The 20,982-nt window shown below is 36.4% G+C and overlaps 1 long non-coding RNA gene across 4 annotated transcripts in view; it reads left to right on the top strand.

Annotated features, from left to right (window-relative positions):
* LOC138683854 (uncharacterized) overlaps nucleotides 1-20,982 on the top strand; it is a 43,087-nt gene that overhangs the window by 7,527 nt on the left and 14,578 nt on the right. Inside the window, exons 2-6 of one of the 4 annotated variants that reach the window (XR_011323327.1) lie at nucleotides 4,962-7,179; nucleotides 8,649-8,714; nucleotides 11,464-11,549; nucleotides 11,812-11,870; nucleotides 20,390-20,532. This is a non-coding gene — a long non-coding RNA (uncharacterized lncRNA). The remainder of the gene's footprint in view (nucleotides 1-4,961; nucleotides 7,180-8,648; nucleotides 8,715-11,463; nucleotides 11,550-11,811; nucleotides 11,871-20,389; nucleotides 20,533-20,982) is intronic. The other 3 variants (XR_011323320.1, XR_011323321.1, XR_011323326.1) reach the window with 3 other exon arrangements.

Here is a 20,982-nt window from a genome sequence, read left to right as displayed (position 1 = left end):
AGCTCATCCCTACAACAAAAGTTTGTCATCACCAGCTTCTTCTCTGAGAGTTCTGCATTTATACACAATAGAAACATGAGACAGTCAATGTTTTCTTCTGTCAAAGAGTTTGCAATGAAATGCCTATTTTCCCTCCAAAGCTATGCTGTCTTTAATCTTTTTTCCAGCTCTGACACGCCTTGAAAAGGTAAATGGAGCTATCTGGGCCAATAGCAACTTGTTAGTCCCTTCCTGGCTGGTGTCATTTTGTTACATTTAAAAGACTTCCATAGATGACAGAATCAAATACAGCAGCTACAAGAGGAAACCACTATGAGACTGATTGCTGATTAGAGCATATTGCGAAAGGAATGATGGCATCTTGATCTCCTGAAATCTTCAAGCCTGGAAGCCCTTACAGAATATATGCATTAGCTGAATTGAAGATATGGGTATAACAACAGGGTGACCAACGGTTAAAAGTAAAGGCTTCTTGTATTCAACCAGTGGCCATACTAGCGGTAGCGGTTCCCATGTTCAACCTTAAACTGCATTTCTCTGAAAGGTACAGATATAAACTGTGAAAGAATTAAAATTATAAACAGACGAATGTAACATATTATGGGTAATAAGATATATAAATAAATCTCGAAATGCTCATTTCTCTTGCCACTCAACCCCGGTCTCTTTGTGAAGTGGTGTTTTTCGTGACAGCTTGTACAACTGCACCCTCTCGTGGTGTCCGTGACGCCGGCTTGAAGTACCCAAAGTAGAGCTCAGCCATGGAAAGGTACGTAATAATTTGGATGACAGATTTTTCGAGAATGGATTTGTTTTCAAGGCAACTTGCCAATAAATCAACAACAGTAACAACTTCAGTTTAGAATTTTAACTAGAGTATGCTCAAATATTTTCTTCTTTCGTGTCATAGAAGAGCATCAGTAAATTGCATCATGTTTCTTTGCAATAAGAGTGCAAAAATCATGGCTGTTATTCAAAAGGCCAATTGATTATCGTGAGTGTGTATTAAATACTGCAGGATATCAAACAGAAATGCATGTTTCTCAACTGCATAATAACTAGATGTAGTCTCTCACCTTTACCTCTTTGGCTAGAATACTATGAATATAGTGATGAATCTGGTTGAAGTTTGCTATAGTCCAAAATTATGTATGCATAGCTATCTAGTATTATTAGAAAAGCAATCATAACAGTCTGCAATACATAATCTTAGCAAATATATAGCAGAATTTATTAAAGCTAAAATATACTTTTTTTTTTTTTTTTACTTGAAGTAATAAAACTGTTAGGATGAAGGCAATAAAACAGAAAAGGTGAGAAATACTGAAGCCTCCTATACAAGCCATGTTATAATCGCCTTCCAACCTCTAGCTCTTTTTTCTTACGACTTAAAAGTTCCCTAGTTTAAGCAAGCCAAACGCTACCGCTGTGGGCAGATGGTAGAGAGAACATTGCTACAAAACCTGCCACTCAAAGTGTAACAGATGACTGTAGCTACAGAAAATTGTTCCTTTGTTCATTTTGCTAATGAGTGTCCTCATTGCAGCAGGAGACTGAATAGTTAATTACTTGCAGTTCTTGGTTTTAGCAGATGGTGGAGCTAGAGCTAAAGGTTATCTAAGTAATGGGCAAAGTACAAGTTTGTGAAGAAAATGTCTTCTGTAGTTTTTATATCCTTTCCTTAAAAGAGTAAAAGATTATGATTACACTTATATGTCAGATACCATTTAAAACTTAGCCACAGGATTAATTAAAATCTTTTTGTTTATTTTAGGTAAAGGTTCTTTGAGCATTAGCTGTTGATGGTCAAATACAGCCAGAGCAAAGAAACAAATACTTAAGCCTATTAAGAGCTGTAACAGTTACTTAAAAGGTCTTTTGAAATTCTAAGTTTGTTTTGCAGTAGCTTAGTGTTGACCACTGCCAGAGCAGAGTGATAGCTAATTACTTAGATATTGCACGTGCTGTTTTCTTAACGCTACTCTTTTCCCTAGGGTGTGCTCCTCTGCCTACGGGATTCGGTAGAAGTTTTCAGTAAAAACATGCTCTCTAATAATTACCTCAGGGGATTAATTTTAAATCTGTTACTGCACAAGGATTGTTTAAAATGAAATACTGTTGAAGTATTTCATTAGAATTTGTAAAAAATTTACGTTATTAAAAGTAACGCTTTTGTTAATCATACTTGGCCTTTATGTAAACTGCTTCTGTTTCTTCAGTAAAGGAAGAGGAGCTGTGAACTAATATGAATTACTTTCCAAAGCACTTGGCATTTTATTTACATGATTTCTTATAAAATCTGTGAAAACTTTGTGGCCAAAACTTTATGTACATTGATCATTTGTTCTGGTAAATTGGACGTCAAGATTGCCTTTTTTGAGGAAAAACAAATCGTTATGGACTAAATTTTACCCACCATTACATTACAGTTTAAGTTTCTGTGCCATTTGAAAACCTTGGAATTTTATTTTTGAAGGTCTTTAACGTTTTTATTTTGAAGTAATTTTTTAAAAAGTGTCCGTGTTTTTACCAAGCAAAGCAAATAATATCCTAAATTTCCTGTAGTAAGCAAAGCGACCGCTGTCTGAGTCTTCTCTTTTGTGTTAATATTTTAAATGGTTTCGGGAGTTAGTTAATATTCTGGTATTACTATAAAGATCTGTGCCAGCTCTGAAAGCTTTTCTATAATTTTAAAAGAAATATGTGGCAGTAAAATCTAGACAGCCATAAGACAATATATTCAAATGTTTTCAATAGCTTTGAAACCAACAAGAAAAAAAGAGTAGCTGTCCCAATAAGCTTCAGTTGCATAAGAAGTCTTTTCCATAATGGACGTGGCAAGATTTAAACAAAGGCCACGCATAATAAAAATGTAAATGAGTTTGCTTTACTAAAACTATAACTTTAAAGTCTTTTGTTGCATGTTATCCTGGAACCTTCTTACAAGGTAATCACTGTTTGCATAGAGATTTAAACCGTAGTCTTCAATAGCATTAAACCCCTGCACGCTCTATGTGTGACAGGCATGCAAAGCCATGTTAATGTTCAGAATATGAATTGCCTCTGGGTGGCTCCGGCACCAAGTGGAAAACCAACTGTGTTGATATCAGAAGGCCTGATGGACTCCATGCGGCTCCCAGCCTGAAAACTTCACCGCTTTGACATGTGATGTGCTCCTCATGACACTGGCAGCACTGTCACTGAGGAATGGCACAAAGGCAACAAGCCCCCCTCCTTCGCCATGCACTTTGCAACCCCCTGGTGTTGCCTGTCCACGGTCTCTCCCGCCTGCCTAGTTACGGACGGCGCTTCATAAACACGGGGGGAAGTGTGGGTGGATAGGCCCCAGCTGCCTTCCTGGACACAGCCTCCATAATAAATTGACCTGAATGATGAGGGCACACAAACAGTATGATATGCATTATTCCTGTCAATAAAATGTCCCCATGTGTTATGGGCTTTGTATATAATGTACTGCAGCCTTTCTTCTGGCGGGGACCTATTTAGAGGCTCGACTTTTTTCTATGCATATTACGACTCTCTAATAGAATTCAGAAATTATATGATCCTGCGTTGCATAATATTGCACCAGTGCGGCACATTTAAATCCCCGATTCCTTACTTATAAATTCAAGGCATCGCAATCTTTCAGGTTGTCTTTGAAGATGACGACCGTGAAAAAAAAAAACCGCTTGAAAAAGAGAATGAGGATTTCAAAGAGGAGGTTTTTAAACCGCACAATGAGATTTCTCCTCTCGAAAATGCTCTGAAACGCTCTGAAAAAGAAAAGCGTTCATTAGGTAAAACATTAAACTGATCTTAGATCAAGACGATTAGTTCAAATGCAGCGTGTAAGAAGTGTCACTAAAGTTGGAATTAATTGCTAACACGCTTCAGAAGGATGGCGACTGATTTCTGGACTGCTGTCTTTTTCTGGTATTGAATGCTAATTTTGGATGTGTTTGCAGAGAAATTCATACATATTTATTCTAATTTTAATGCATATATTTACATATTTTTCATTTATGACAAAGGAATATTTGTTGTGGCTTTTGAGACTTCTAATATTGCCTAGCAATGTGGCTAGAGTTCATATTTTGTGACAGATACATGCTGTAAAGTTACTGAAATAGGAAAGTGTCATATGTAGATAGTTACATTTTTAAATGAAGGTCTACTATTTTATCTTAAGGGAACTGTATTAAAACCTACTCTCTCTCCAGAGCAGTTTTTGACCTTCTGCAAAATATCCGGACATGCATTTCTTCATATGATTAGTTTTGTGTTTCTGTGAAAGTTTCTAACAGAATCAGTTCCTCCCAAGTAAGCCATCACTACTTTTATACCTGTGCTTTGTTGCGGTTCTTAAAAGGAGGGGGTTTCTTCCTGATAGGTACAATGTACAGTCTTTACCTGCAGGTTACTTCTCATATATTGCCAGAGTGAAATATTTAATGGAGGACTAAAAACTACGGCAGCAGAGTAGAATTTGCGTGTTTATCTTTGTTACGTCTGTATAGATTAGACCCAGTATCACCTTTAATAGTGGCAAGATGAATTTGACACAGACAATATTGCCGATTCCTGTTTATCATCCGATTCAATGGTGCTTCTTATCTTTTGGTAGTTTTGTACAAGCAATAAAGAACCACCTGCTAAAACACTTTGTACTGGCTGTGACTAACAGCAAGGATGTCCAGGATTAGTATTAATGAAAAGCTGTGGGCACTCAGTCACACTTGGCTCTTGAACTTACTTCTTCATCTCTATCTGACCAGCCGGCTGAACAGCAGGAAGAAGGCTGTGAATGTCAAGGGCGGTGGTGAAGGTCACAGTTCTTCTAGGACTCTCCTCCCTGGTGCATTCCGCTGGGTTTAGAGACTGACCTGAAGCAAGCATTTTGAATACATTAACGTAGGCATGTAATTTCATGGGGTTTCTCTTTCCCCTCTTGTTTTCAGATAAGCAAGTTCAAAGAATGCAATCAAAAATGGAAGCTGATGAGCAAGCTGTTCAAAAGGCACTGTAATTTTTACTTTTGTAAGCTTTCCTCTTGGCAGAACAGTAACGAGCTTGGACCGTTGGCAGTGTATAGTCCAAATAATGTTAGAAAGCTGCCTTTAACTTGAATTATGTTACATTTTGATTTATGGTAGTATACCTCACTGGAGAGTAATAATGAATTGGTATTCCTTTAATCAATATCATGATTTTTATTTTCTCTTCCTGTCATATTTCATAAAGTTGTTAAAACACAGTGAAAATTCTGAATCTCAATAAACTACAGTAAAATGATTGAATACTTTAACAAAAAAAAAGTAACACATTCAGTAAGCTTTTGAAGGCAGGGAAAGAAGATTTGTATAGGTGAAGAGCGAGTAACTTCAAAATAGAAAATGGTTATTTTTTGTAACCTGTGACTTGTTAAATATTCCACTATTCCTGGATAGAGCTGATAGTATATGTGAATTATTCTTTATATGCTATCTGAGCAAAACAATAGCTGAACAAGGTACAAAAGTCAACTTTTTAAAAAAACTTTCCAACAAACACCAATGTTTCCTAATTAATAAGTGATGTCAGTAAAAGGTTGACAGCTCTCAGTGTTTTCCCGATATAACATCTAGATATCTTTCTAGTGGGCTTCCTATCTTGTGATAGTTCTCAAAGGACTTTTTTCTACAGTGTATAGTTCTCATTCTGAAAATAAGAAATAGACTCAGAACTTCTTCCTATAGCAAACATTTCTTCTGTGAAACATTTCCAAAATGTTTTGTAGATAATTCACTTCTTTGTGGTGAAATATAAGAGAAATAGTAGTACTTCTATATGCTAATTCCATGATTACTAAATTGTCATGCAAATTCATATTTAAAAAAAAAAAGTTATATTTTTGTGGGGACTGAGGCACTGGATTTCTAGAATCATCCCCTTCACTGTCTTTCCTTGTGACCTTAGATGAATCTCTCTTCTATGACCAAGTTTCCCACTTGGAAAATAGTGATACCTACTTATCTTTACAGGAGCATTGAAAGGGTAAGTTCATTAGGATTCTGTACATGAAATCCAAAATCAGAAGTGGAATATTAATTGGTCTGTCTAATGCACTCATCTATCAAAGAAGAGATGTGTCTTCTGTTAGTTTTTGTCTTTTTCTATCTAGGTGGACAGTGGCCAGGAATCCTGCTTAGGTTTGAAGACTCATTATGCTGGAACGAAAGGACCAGTCATCTGTTCCTATACTGAACGTTTCTTCTTAGTTCATTTGCAAAGCCCAGGGAATATTTTTAATAGTACATTTTTTTCATCCTTTCACTCACAGAAATTTTTTCCTGGAACTCACTCTATATTTTCCTTTCCTTCATCTCCATACAATGGAGGACGCTGTCTTGCATCTAGTGTCTTCCCACTACGACCTCAGTCTCTGGATTTGAGCTGCAGCACAGGAACTCTTTTCTTTATGCCTCTCATGTGATTTGGAAGCACTGCATTTGTGTAAATTTGGATCACACACCTTCCTTCCAAACTGCCTCCAGTACAGCTACGTGTACAGGTAGTCCTTCACAGTCACTGCGCAGACTGTCAAGTGAGCTGAACTGTAGGACTAAAGGGCTGTGAGAAATCTTTGGAGCAGTCCTTCTCTTCTCATTATAATTCTGATAATGAATCTAATTATATTTCCATTCCCAAAAGAAAAACTATAATTCTGAAAGATTAACTACATTGATTGAAGTTTCTGACTCCCTCCCCTCCCCTCCTCCTTTGCATATCCCATTGAAAGATGTTCTCTCAATAGCCAGAATGTGCATAAATTCTTCTTTGGTTAAAAAGCTTTGCTTCTTGAAAAAGAGGAGCTGGGCATGAAGGCACACACTGCTGTAGTGCCCAGCAGTCGGACATTTCACTCCAGAAATGGAGTTCACAAAGTTGATACAGACACCAGTATCCAACATACACTGTGTAAGTAAAAGTTAACACTTTAAAACGGAATTCAAAGCAGACACAGTCAGTAATAAGTGATGATGAAACACATTGGAAGAACTGTCTCTTACCTGGACTAGCTAGAAATTACTGATTTCTTGTAGATGGGTCTTGAAGCCTGGATCTTCCTCCTGTGCCCAAGCAGCCAAGCTGTGCGCAATTGCATCTCTAATTGCTCTCAAAGCATTGTAAGGGATGGTAAGGACTGAGTTTTTCATAAGAACTGGAGCACTTGCCCAGGGTTCTGATCATTGAACTTGAGGACCTTTGAACCCGTAGCTCCATATACCAATGACTTAACCGCTAGTTTACACTGTGTTCTGGTGGGAAAATATTCTCTTTAAAGCTGGACACAGGGAGAGCAAGCAGAGAAAAGCCATAATCTCCAGGCTACATGTTCGGATACTCAGCATAGAGGAAGGGACTTTTCTATAGATTTTTCATTCTTTTTTGGGATTTTTGCTGAGTATTTTTGCTTGGGTTTGGGGGGTGGGGGGTTGTATATTGTTTTCCTGTAATTCATAGTCTAATGTAAAATGGATAAATGATCTAGCAAATCAAAACACAAGGTTGTCCCTTTCTCATGCAGTCACAGCTTTGGTATGTCGTCAAGCTCATGCATGAGTATTCTGTATCTAGTCTCATGAATTTCATATTCTTTGCGTCCAATGGCACAGCTTGAACAGAACTGGTGGCTTATTCTCATCATAGAGGGGTAGTTAGGCTTCTTTTCCATGACTTGGGATATTGTAATCAAGCCCCATAAAACTCCCAGCGGCATACAATGTCGGCTGCCCTGATTTGTGGCTGAGCATTCTAGCTTCTAGGTTATTATGCTGAAGGGGAGCATTTCTCCATTTTTATGAAAGAAAATGAATGTCAGTGTTGTACTCAACATTGTCTAGTTTTAAATTTGTTCAAAATGCAAATTCGGTAAGTAACAAACTCCGCTTCTGGTGACAAAGAGAGATATAGACGTTTAACTTACAAGTCCCAACGGAAAGTAGCTCTGACAGAAGTCCCAGACAGCTCAAACCCAGCAGAACCAAGGAAGCTTTGCCATGCAGTGTAACTGTTTAAGGGAGTTCGATTCTGGAACTTCTGAAGAATTCTTAAAAGAATTCTGCTTGAATTGCTCATTAGGCACAATCCTTTGTCCTCAGTGAGACCAGATGTGTAATTTGCCTGACAATGTTTGTCCCGCGAGGGTACGTTAGAACTTGCTGCAGATGATATAGACGTCTGCTCATCTTTCTGCAAACTTACAGCAGAACAGTGGAATTGCCCCTGCGGTTCCAAACTGCCACTACTGCTCTTTGACTGTAATAGGTTTCCACAAATACCCGCTTTTCTGAGAGTTTAAGTCACTGAAGTCTCTGTTTTTATTGTTTTCATCATCTTCCTACCTGCTGTGGCATCACACTCTACTTTGTTTATGTCAAAAGAACTTTATATGTGTGAGTCCTGTCACATTATTAAACTCCACAAGAAAGTATCTAGCTCTAAGTGAAAATGTCTCTCTGTTACCAGTTATAATACAAAAATATGTGTATGTCCACGTGTAGTCTCTTGATCTCTCTCAGTCTGTACTTAGAAAGGATTTTTAGAGAATTATGTCTGTTTGTAGTATGAAATCCAACACGAATTCTCACATGTTTATATTTTAGTTGATTGAAATTCAAGAACAAATGAAGGCAGAACTTGAAAATTAAAGACCGTGAGTTAAAAATCTGGTAAGATACTTATGTACACATTATTTTTTGTGAACCATCATTTATTGCAAATCTAATAAAATACAGAAAACCCTTTTAATATCCCATAGATTGAATAAACTTATCTTTTATGTAAGGAAGTTGTTTTACATGTGAAAAAAAGACAGAAAAATACTTTACAGTTTTATTTTGTTCTGACCATATTTTGAGAGGAACAGATGTAAACAATGCTACTGGGAATATTTTTGTTAAAAATGCTACTTTTTTGTTTTAGGAGGACTTGGAAAATATTTAATAAATGCAACATTATTTGAAAGGATTTGCTGCTGCTGTTTACAAATGTCATAGGCAATGATACAGAGTTTTGTCTTAAAATATTTTTGTATTCTGCATTAGTCTCATAAGAACACTGCCTTTTATTTTCTTTTTACATGATCCAGGAACTTTCCAGACGGCTGGTCCTTTATTTTACCATTTGACTTTTTTTTTTTCCTTAGCCTGATTTCGTACTGGCTTTCACACTGATCACCACTAGTATGTCTTTGTTACAGTAAACTGACTGGGTTTATTATAATAAAAAATAAAACACAGCTTGACTTGCAATCTAAATGTGCTGGAAAAGAATATGATACTGTTTAGAAGAGAAAAGGTTGTGAATAGAAAATCAGTACCACTTCAGTTATTTAAACATTTGCTTTTCTGCAGCTTGTCAAACTTTGTGCCAAGTCATAGCTGCTTTACTTTGTTTTGTTAATCTCAGCACCATGTGTCTTGGGCTTTTTTAATAGGGGGCCAATCCTGCAGTAACTTACTCAGTTTTCAGTTTCAGTGAGTCTGGGTAAGTACTGTAGGACTGCATTTTTTGAAAATTAGAGGAAAAACAAAATATAATGCTATAGAGTAGGTCTTTCAAATCAGTTTGTGAAGGTTAAAAAAAGCCTACAAAATCAGTTGCCTATTAAATTAATTTTAATAAACACCTTCATGATGCAAATGGTTTATAATTCTCATCACATTTTAAGAAAATTTCTTTGACCTGAAAATATAAGCAGTACTGTATTGGAATTAGGAAATTATAAATAAAATATTTTAAAATTTGGTTGTCTAAATTTAGGCCAGGGTATAGACTTTGCTCTCTCAAGGAAAATGTCTTGGGATAAGAATGTGCCAGCAGGGAATCCTAGCTAATGCTAAAAATTACAGTCTGATTTGTATATTTACCAAAAGCATTTGAAAGCATTATTGTAAGATGATATAACTGAGGGTTGATTTGCCTTCATAGTCTGTTTCTGAACTGATATGTAACATGAAAACAGCTCAGGCAGACTTCTGGATCATAGCTGAGGCACCTAGAAAAATCATTTTAAGTCACAAATTGAGTTGTGATAGTTCTAGAAATCCCAGTAGGACCTTTAACAACAAAGCTTAAGTAGTCAGGTTTGATATATCCTTAGTGTATATTTAAAAATCTAGACGTTAGAAAGCTTTTATTAATTCAGAATAAAAGTAAGTTTTCAAAATAAAATTATTTTTAAAAATAATTTTGATTATGAGACATGTTTACTTCTTTTTTATTATTATCCCAGAGTTAGTTTCAATTTTTACCTAGAAATGCTTCATCTAATGGGATCTTCTTGGGTGAATTGGGCAAACCTTTCTTTGCGCAGATGTAGTAATAGTGAGAGTTCAAAACAGATGATTGATTTGGAGTCCAACCTTTGCAAAGTCTGTTGAGCAAGATTTTGGCCTCTCCTCCTAATTCTAAAATCAAGCACACAGTTGTCAAATATCTAGAACATATTTGGGCGGCTGTTTCTAAGGTCTTTAAGTGCCCCAAAACACAGAGAGTACGTATCGCAACTAATCGTGAAATGTAATGAAGATACCTCGACTAATCTGCAATACCTAATATTATTTACCATGCAACTTTTTGTGGCCTTATCTTTTCACTGCCTCTTATTAAACAAATCAGTATTAATCACAAAAGAAATACAGCAGTAACACGGTTAAGTCAGGTAAGTCAAAGCAGTGAATGGGAAAGAACATTGAAAGTGGAATGCTTATCCTCTGGGAAACAGCAAGGAAGGAGTAGAGCCAGTGAGAACTTAAATGCTTTGCTCATTGAGACTTCTTGTTGGCACTCTGAGTGCATACAAATGTGGAAATGAAAGATGGACAAGCAAGAGAATGAAAACACTCTCAGAGTACATAGTGCTCAAGAGAAAGAGGAATGAACACTGAATGTAAAAAGTAATTTGCAAGTAAGGCTGAATCTGTGAATATAAATCCTATGACATATGATTGGAATAAAGCATTTATGCTCTCAGATTATCTTCTCTAACTTTTAACAAGGTTTTGAAGCAATTTCATGAAGGTTATTACATAAATATAATATTTTCTGTATTACCATACAATTCTGCATATTTGGACTTTATTACAATTAATAAAAATGTTAGTGATATAAAATGACATTTCCTAATGGTTTAAATCCTGGAAAATGTAACAATGTTAGATGAAAAACAAACAATTACAAAACAGAATCGGTAGCAAAGTACTCAAAATTGAATCAGTAGTAAAATCCTGGAATCAATCTTAGGGGGAAAAATGTCAATTGGTTAAATGTTCCCCTTTTGTCGTCTTTAATGATTCTATCAGTATTCAGTTTCATTTCATTGCCTGTAAACAACATTGTTGCTTTCCCATCATTCGAGTAGTACAAATTTATGAGCAATGCTGAGCAGTAACACAGAAATGACCGGCTTTGTTACAGCGCAGTGCAAGCCAAGGAGCTGCTGTCACTTTCTAATGTTGTTGACAGTCCCTGCTTATATTCAACAGAGTTTTCAAAGAAAAAGTGTAAGTATTTTTCTCTCTAGTTATTATGTCCCCAGATGGTGAACTGAAAGACAGTTTTTCACTGTCATAGATCAAAGTGCTAATACAAGTAGCTTTAAATCTGCAAAAAGTCATATGCTTTTGAATATACTATTTATAGATGACTTCTTCGTTTCCCTTTTTAATACAACTTTTCAATAATCTCTAACGCTGCTTAGTATTAGGCTTTTTCCAAAAGTTTATGCCTATAGTTTTGTTCATTTTTCTTGGTCATTCCTTTTAGCAGCAGCAGAAGACACCAAGACAAAAGTGCAAAGTGTCCTGGGTGTGGCACAGAAAAAAGTATGCAATTAACTTTCTTTCCCAAGCAAAATATAGTTTTTATTAGCTAATATTGCAAAGTGTTCTGCTTGTGTTATACCTCTATTGTATTTGTCTTAGTCTAGTTTCTCTTTTTCAACTGATTGCTCTTAAACCTACATTTGTGTTTTAACTGAGTAATGAAATACTTCCCTTACACTGCACTCGTAACAGTCTACTTTCGTCACAACCATACTCTTTTAAACAGTCTTTTTTTTCCATTGAATCTAAATGGAGTTAAGTGACATCACTAGTGGACTAGGTCCTTATCTTCTACTCACTACCCCTTTGAATTGAAACATGTACTTGCTGTTCCTTACCCTTTAATCTAGAGAGAATGAGCATGGCAGATCACAGGGTATGATGTTTGACAGCTGTAATTAGTGGGGAAGCATAGCTCAGGGTTTGTCCGGCTGAAATCAGTTCAACTGACAAGGTAGGAGTCTCATGCAAGAAATCTCTTTATTAGGACTGTACCTTATAGATAGCTAAAAATACTGCAAAACACTTAAACGCTAGACCCCAAATCCTAGTTTTGTCCACAGGCAGCAATGCTGCACCAAAAATACAATGCCATGAAGCACAGGGACAGAAAACTGGGATGCCTGCTGTTTGACATAATACCTGCATATTTTAAGACCAAAAGCAGCACAAACTACCTTAAGCGCATGCCATAGTATTGCAGAAGGCCAACAGCTTACTGTGCTACAACAGTGTCTTCACACAGCAAGTTTAAAAAAATGGAGTCCAGGTATTGAATAAACTTTTATTTCTGAAGCTTAAGCTGAAAACCATATTTATCCACATGTGAAAAATATTTCCTCTAGTTTTTCAAGATTAACTAAGTAGGATGTGATCCTGAAGGGACTGTGGAAATAGAAGCAGAACTTAAAATGCTGCTAGGGCATTTGGGTAAAGCTTCAGCTGAGTTAGTAACTAGCAGGAAAATCCCAAGTATCTAGGTTCTGCATGGTGCTAGGAGGCTCTTGAGAAATGACCACAATAGCTGCCATGGAGGTCCTCCAGTTCCTCTACATTTTTACACCTGATATGAGGTATGGTTGCTTATTCTTGCAAACGTATGCACTTAATTTGTCCCAGCCTTCGAGGAACAATAATATATGCATCATAAATATATACAGCTGAAGGAAATCTGACTAACAGGTAAGTACATACAAAGTGATGTTACTGCATTGTAGCTGTCAATACTCAAAGGCTGTTTCAGGTTATTAAGAAACCATTGAATTCTTTTGAGATGAAAGTAAAGGTTATTGCAGAACAAGAAATGTTATTGGGGTATAGGAGAGTCTACAAATATATACGTAACTAGATTTTTATATGGTTTTAATGCTTAGCGTAATTTTCAAAAGCCTATAGTCATCTCTCCGAAACACTTTAAAATATGCCCACGGTCAAGTAAATGTACTAACTCCACAAAGCAGTTTGTTGAAGCAATTCATTTGTCCTTCATAAAATTCTAGTTTCATTTGAAATGTCATGGGAGGCAATTCCAGTGCCAGTGGCCTAACTCACTTAATAAGAAAATTATACGTCTTTTTGTTATTCTTGATGTTTAGGGAGTAATTCTCCATTTATGCTTTCCTTTTTTTCATGCTGAATGATCAAAATCACTTTGATTTATGGAGAGAAAGAGAGAAAGTGGGATCTGCTTTACATAAGTCATCCTCCCTTTCCAAAGACTTACTCTTGTAAGTCCTTCTGCACACTTGCCAACTTTTGAATCCTTTAAATAGAAAAACATGCAAGAGTAATAAGGAAAAAATCTTTATCATTTTAATAAGATTTGAAGGTTTTCCTTTAAAAAAATGCTCTTTCCTCCTTTGTAAGAATGATTAGCACTTACAAATCTATAACCAATTTCTGTTAGTTGATTGAACTATTTAAAAACTCATTCTACTATGAGGTTTCTGAATGTGACCATAATCAAATAAAAATGTAATTTGTCATCTGTACCTACTACTACATCCTGTCATTTACGAAAGGTGTGAGGAAAGTTAAACTGTTTGGATTTCTCTTTTGCTATGGATTATATTTTAAACATTTTAGAAAAATAATTGCTGGGAAAATGTATATATATGTATTTGTGGACACTAACTTTTGCAGAATATTTTTATAATACAGAATAAATGTAGTGAAGCATTATAAGAATTAAGGATTTTTTTATTGTCTTATTATTCTTAAAGTTAGATTGAATTTAGGTTTCACAATGCATTTATTTGAGTAAACATTGTTGATATCCCTGATCTTCCTAAAACTTCAAATAATAGAAAAAAAAAGTCAATGTTTAGAAGTTAATATCTAAATCAATGTATTAATCAGCCTCACTTTCTGAAGCTGGATTTCCTTCAACAGTTATTTGACATATCCTATTAATCATAGTTAGATTTGGAAATCTATGGCATGTGGTGAGAACAAGCCATATGCTGAGATAAACTGAACTGGAGCACATCTAGGTTAGTTGAAATATGTGTGATGTTTGAAAGTGGTATTTGATTGTATTAAAACAAAACGTCAGTATACTGTTGGTAATTATCTATTTGTTACTTAGACTTACAGCTCAAAGCATTATAGGCGTAGAGGAATATCCTTTATTAAAGAATTCTGTTCATATTCATGTTTAATGGATTCAATATCATTTAAGTACTACTTTGACACTTACCCAGATGTCTAGTTGCCCTGAATCTTTAATCATACAGTGAAATCTCAGCAGCAATAACATAAAATTTCAATCTCAGTAGCAACAACATAAAATTTCGATAGAAAATCAGCCTCCACACTACCTCCAATACCTTTTTCTATCCTTTTAAGGACAATATCTTCCTCAAGCAGGAGGAGATTTTTGTTCAAAGCCAAAAAAGATGCTTAGACACTATGAGAACTGTCTTGATACAGAATTTTCCCTGGTCTTGCACAGTTGCTCATCCTACCCCCTAAACTTTATGTAGGGGTTGAAAACTAGGTCTTCACCAGAAACTTGGCTCATATAGCTGTGATGTTGAGGGGTATAGGGGATAAAGAGCTGTAGGCAATAGTTATGTCATTTCTGTACTTGAAAAGCCTACAAAGTGTTTCTGCATGCCTAGACTCTTACTGAAGGGTTGTTACTGAAGGCTGTTGTCCAGCAAACCTTTCCCAGTGTTGGGCTGGTCTGTTTTTTCTGAAAAGAATAGAGCTTTAGGCTAAAGGTAATGTGGCCAGTTGCAGGGAAGGGAAGGCATGAAACTGGAAAGTTAAAAGAAAATTCCAGCTTATATAAAAAGAATAGCACTTAACATTTGTGCATGAATCATTCTTTAGAACTCTTCTTTTATTCTAGTACAATTTGATAAAATAAGAATTTCAGGTTTTCCAGTATTCTATCAGGTATCATTTTTGTGGTTGCAAATGCTTTTTTCCTCTTGCATCTTTCAGTGTTTTGTGAATTTTCCTGTTATAAATGTGTCAAAAATCCACTATCCATGGACCAAGTCTGTACCTGTCTGAATATACCTGAATATGAGGAACCGAAGGAGCACTTGACTATAGTTTCATGTTTAAAATGACCTGGCCTAGTTCTTTTCTTGTTAGAAATGTTTTGAGGAGTTTGAAATACTGCTAACATTTTTCTGTATTCCTTTAATACCTGATTCTCCTGTTCTATCTGTCATCAGCCTTGGCTACATAATATTGTTTGACCAATTTACTGCTGCTATTTCACAATCTTTTTTTCCTGTTAGCTGGATTTCTAAGAATAACCCATCCATAATAACTGTAGCTCTATTACATTTTTACTAGTACTCATACCGTTGTTCTTCCTAGTGCCTAAAAACCTTCATAATTGCTATTGTGCTTTAAAACAAATCAGAGAGAATAGGATTTTAACCTGGTGAATTAAAAATTCATTTCCCAGAGCTATGTGGTTTTGTATCGATACTGATCAATACCGTATTGATCCTGCAAGAGAGTACATGAATCCTCCTCCTCCATGCACCCTTCTAAAAAGAGCAAAGCTCATTTATTCCCTTCAGCCTCTTAAACGAGCAGATAAACGCCCAGACCTGACCACTCCTCACCAGCCATCACAAGGGGGATGTGGGGATGTCCAGGCGTAACCTGACATCCTGCCCATAGCTCTGCAGTGCTGGGAGGACTGTGCCTCTCAGAAACCATGTAGATTTTGGCATGGCCTGAAGTGCTTTCAAGATACAATCTGCTGTTAATGAGTGAAACACTAAATGATATTCGTAAGGTTCTGCTCTATAGGTTTTTAATTTTTGAATGTGGGTTTGAAGAAACACACAATGGCACATTCAATAAAGTTCAATTACTTTTCAATTACTATTCAACTACTATTAAGTACACATACGGTGTTAGCTGATATTTTGCTCAGTGTTTGTACTGTAGCAGATTTGGTTGTGTAATTTTGTTTTGTAGATAGAGCAGGGGACACCTGCATTCACCTCTAGAAATTTTTATGTATCTAGACAGGGATTATATTTACACTGGAAAATCCATTTTGTTATAGATTAAGATTTTGAAAACAATAGGATATCTGTTTATGCTCTGTTTCAGGGGTAGCTGATGACTGCATACTGCGCTGTTGATAAAATAAGAAATAGTGTTTATTACAGAAACAGGAGACTAGAGTTGGAAAAGTATATTAGATCATTCTAGCTAGTCCCGTCAATGAGGAGGTTTTTCTTATTGAATGTTTTTTACTCTTTTCTTTATTTAGAGCAAATAATTCATGTCCAAGTAATGTCCTGATGGAAAGGGTATAATAGTAGAGCAGAAATAATGTCACAGGTAATAGGATTGCCACAGTTCCCCTGAAATCTGTTTCATAGCCTTGTGTCTCTTATCTGTAGTTCAATTTCTTGGTTTCATTCTGTTTTCTAACTTCCCTAAATTCATCCCTTAACTCCTAATGTTTAGTACATACTGAATGGGTTTTTTCCTTAGTATTTATATTCTTCAAGATTTACTCTTTGTTATCCTAAAACCTTATAATAATATAATTAATGGGAAAAACTATTTATTAGGGTTGAAATCTGTCCTATTAATACTGTTGAGGTTCATTCAACTTTGCCAAATCTTTCTGAACTTAAGTAGACTAAATAGAGTGAATTTTCTATATGATCTTAACAGACAGTGATAAAACCATTTTGATGCCATTTGTGTTGCAAGTAGTGGAAGCTGTAACTATATCCAAAAATGAGGACACTAATTTTGGCTAGCACATAGGTCTTAAGGTTCTAGACTTTTTTTTTTAAATGGCTTAAGTAATTGTAATTTCAAGACTTAGGAAAGAGGAAAGAGTATTCCTGAAATTCCCCAAAATGGAAGATTCCCAGTCAGGACACTGTGTCTGATATTTACTACACTCTTCTACATTGGGCACAAAGTGAAAACCTATCAAGCCCTCTAAGCAAGGCTATAAACCCACTGTATCTTCATCCACCTCCAGGCCTTCATGGCTATTCGGCCAACAGTGTTTCATTTTAGAACCTTTTTGGCAATTAGGAGTCTTGTTGAGGGTGAAATCTATTCATATTTTGAAATGCAGTAGTAATACTTTTTAGTAATATAGCTATAAGTAGCTTTTTGTTCTGAGATAAGTAGGATATGTTGTATTTCAAACTTTCACCTTTTAAGATGAAGATAAGATTGGGAGGAGAGGGAGATGTTACCAAAAGACTAGTTGCAAAATGCTCCTTCCTACTCAGTAAGTTACAGTTCCAGTGTCTGAAAGCTAAGTCTATTTGAACAATGGATGAAAAGCTTAGTGAACATGAAAAACTGTAGTTATTAGATTCTGGCCATGCTTAATTGGCTAAAAATTAATTATGTATTTGATTACATATGGGAAATATATGAAAGGTCTTCCCTGAAATGTAATTCTTATAATCACCATGCTAATATGCAGCATCCTAGCTTACACTACAGAAGAGCTGGATTTACCAAAGTTAAATTTTGGAATCCTGTTCAATAGGATTCATATTTTGATTTCCAGGCAATAGACTTTCTTTGCAAGGTTTAGATTGAGGTTCAGTTCTTTTACATTGCCTGAGGTACCGTAACCATGCTGAAACACTAGCTAGGCAACTACTTCCTCTGCCAAATATGTGGTTAGTTTTCATCTGTACTAATATGTACAAACCTATGTAATGAAACTATTCGTTTGCAAACAACATACCCTTATAATTCCTGTTACATAAAAGCTTACATAAGTAGACAAATATATAGTTATGTGCTGGGAATCCTTCATTAATGACCCAGAGAAAGGATTTCCTGTAGAACAGATGGCCCTTGTAGTGTTAACCAAACCGTTCATCTAAACCAGCATTGTCTGGAACCTAATGCCCTCAGGCAAGGATCCGACCCAGTTGTGGAGAGGCACCATGCAATCATGACAGATGGTCATGTGTTGAGGCAGTCCAAAGACCATGCATATGTACCAAGGGCGGTTGCTGAGAGCCGAAGCTGACAGTGGAGAATATTCAGTAGGCTTACGGTTATGGGGTGTCCCGGTGTCCTACTCTGAACAACATCGATGTGAGAAACCGAAGGCGCATGAGAACTTAAACTGAACGGAAGGAAGAAAGCAAGAGTTTCTTAGCCCTTCACCTGGGTTTCGTTGGCTAGATCAACAAGGGGGCAGAAACTCGATTCGTTAGCTTTGGTCACCTTAAAGAGGGTATAAAATTTAGTCCCGCCATTCTGCAGTGAGTTAAATGAGTGACAGTAATAAATACTTAGAATGATACACTTCCGGCCTTTGAAAAGCAAAAATGTTAATGCACTAATGCACTAATGGCTGTTATATTAGTGTTTAGTGTTTCTTATCACTTTTATATATAAACCTGAATAAAATCTTAATTAGGCCTTCCTGAAGTTTCAAAGCTGAAAGATATGAAATGCAGTTTAAATAGCAAAGACTCTTCTGATCACGAGATTAATCGAGACCCCTTCTGTATTAAGAATATGCTTCAGTCAGCTGGAGGTGCTCTTGAAAAGGGGCAGGAGTCTCACTTGTCTTCAAAAGTTGAATTTGAATCCAGTTTATGGTGGCTTTCCACATTTGAAAAGAGGGTTGCTCTTCTTTTCAGCCAGGAAGAGCATAGTCTTGAGAGATACATGTGATGACAGAGCTTTCAGAGGAGTAAATAAGAACAAAGTAGAAAGAATATCAAAGCACAGAAGGAATTAAAGTGATCTAATGAGAAACATGGTAATGGTTTGCAATGAGGAAAAGGAGTGAGCTGGAAAAATATAATGGAGGGAATTTATGTTTAAATTTGAACTGGTTGAAGCCTAGAAAGTAGCTGCCACTAGCATTAAAGTGGGGGTTTTCGTCATCTTTTCACAGAAAACGTTAAGGAAGGACAGGTGCAACTGTCATCCACTTCTTTTTGACTGCCATACTGAACTGGAGTTTGGAAGTGCCACTGGTTCATCAGGGAACCATCCCAAGAGCTAGGGATCTTCAGACTGTGGAAAGTCTTTAGACGTGGTCTTTTCTACACTGTTGTGTCCCAGCAGTCAGCGAGGGAAGCCCTATTATGCTTGTATTTCAAGCAGCTGTAATCCATAAGAAGAATCAGCTGGGAATAAAATCTTGTGCCTTTAGAGCTGCTTTGCACCATTATCCCATGGCTTGAGATCTAGTCCATTTTGTGTATAGCTGCAATGGGCCTGAATCTGCTTTTACAAACTCTGCATTTACCCAGCTATATTGCCACTGAAATCTAGGGTGTTACACCAGTATAAAATCCATGTGTGAAAGGAGAATTTGACCATGCGATTGGTTTCGCAGTCATTTAGAAGTAATTAATATTTACAGTGAATTTCATTTGCAGCTTTCATAGTATGTAGCTAAAATGACTTTTCTTTATTTAAAAAGGCCTGATACTGCAATGTATCTGCAATACTATCTGTTCTTTAACTCTGGTGTTTACACCTCTGAACTAGCCACATAGCTACCAGCACGTGTATGTGAGAGAAAGTGGAATGTATCTGCAGCTGAAAAAACAAAATGATGACTTGATCTGGATAGGGCTAGTGTTTAATACAAAACACTACCAAAAGCTTGGAAGTTCTGTTCAAACAGACGGGTGGGTAATGTATTTGATTTACCAGATTCAAGCCCGGTGTGTCTGTGTGAAGACCTGTGGAAATGTAACAGGGATGAAATGTCTCCTGGGGGAGGGAATATGCATTTGTGTGAGGAAGCAGGAGGAGATGGCTGGGGAGAGGACTGAACAAGAATCTCATCTTTGTTTTTTTCAGATTTGCTCTGTCCTGTGTAGTATATAATTTACAGTTGGAAAAGTAATACATATGACAGCCTGCTGAAAGAGAATGGAAGATTTGAGGTTGCTTAGTTTCTTTCAGATTTCTGATACGGCATGCCTGGTCAATGGTGCTCTCTTTCCCTGAATGACAAAAGTATTACAGGAAACTAACACAGGTTTGTGGGCTCATTAGACTCTATTTGTCAGTTTTCAGCACTGCAAGTAGAAGAGAAAGAGGTTATAATGAGCAGTCTGCCAATGCAAAATGAAACTGAAATGATACTGTCCCTTGGAAAAGAAACATCTTATGAAACAGAAACATAAAACAGAAGAAAGTACTTACTGATAAGGTGATCTTTTAATCATTACAAGCTAATATGTTTAGGTATATATTTTATCTATATTGATATACAGACTTTTTAAAGTCTATGGATCTCACAGAACTACTGCATCTTTAACATTTTAGTTGCTAAAGTAATGGTAGTAGTAGACATTTATGTAGCAGCTTTATCCCAGGACCTTACAGAATTTCTCATGACATTTCTCTGAGAGACATAGGAATCAGCTTCCCAGAAAGGAGAGTGAAGGTCCAAAGTCACACAGGCTGTGTCTAAGTTGTATGGCATGGGTGCTCCCTGGGCACCTGCATAGGTACCTCCATCCAATCACCCAGTCTGGAAATGTGCCACAGCTCCCTTCTAGTCTGTGTACCTGCATTTTCCTAGCTCTTACCCTTGACATGGGACTGATTTGAGTCAGGGCATCCACACAAAAGCAAAGATTAGGAAGCATTCCTGGAC

The sequence above is a fragment of the Haliaeetus albicilla genome, chromosome 2 (genome assembly GCF_947461875.1).
Source record: "Haliaeetus albicilla chromosome 2, bHalAlb1.1, whole genome shotgun sequence".
NCBI lineage: Eukaryota > Metazoa > Chordata > Aves > Accipitriformes > Accipitridae > Haliaeetus > Haliaeetus albicilla.
This window is presented reverse-complemented; position numbering and strand designations above follow the sequence as displayed.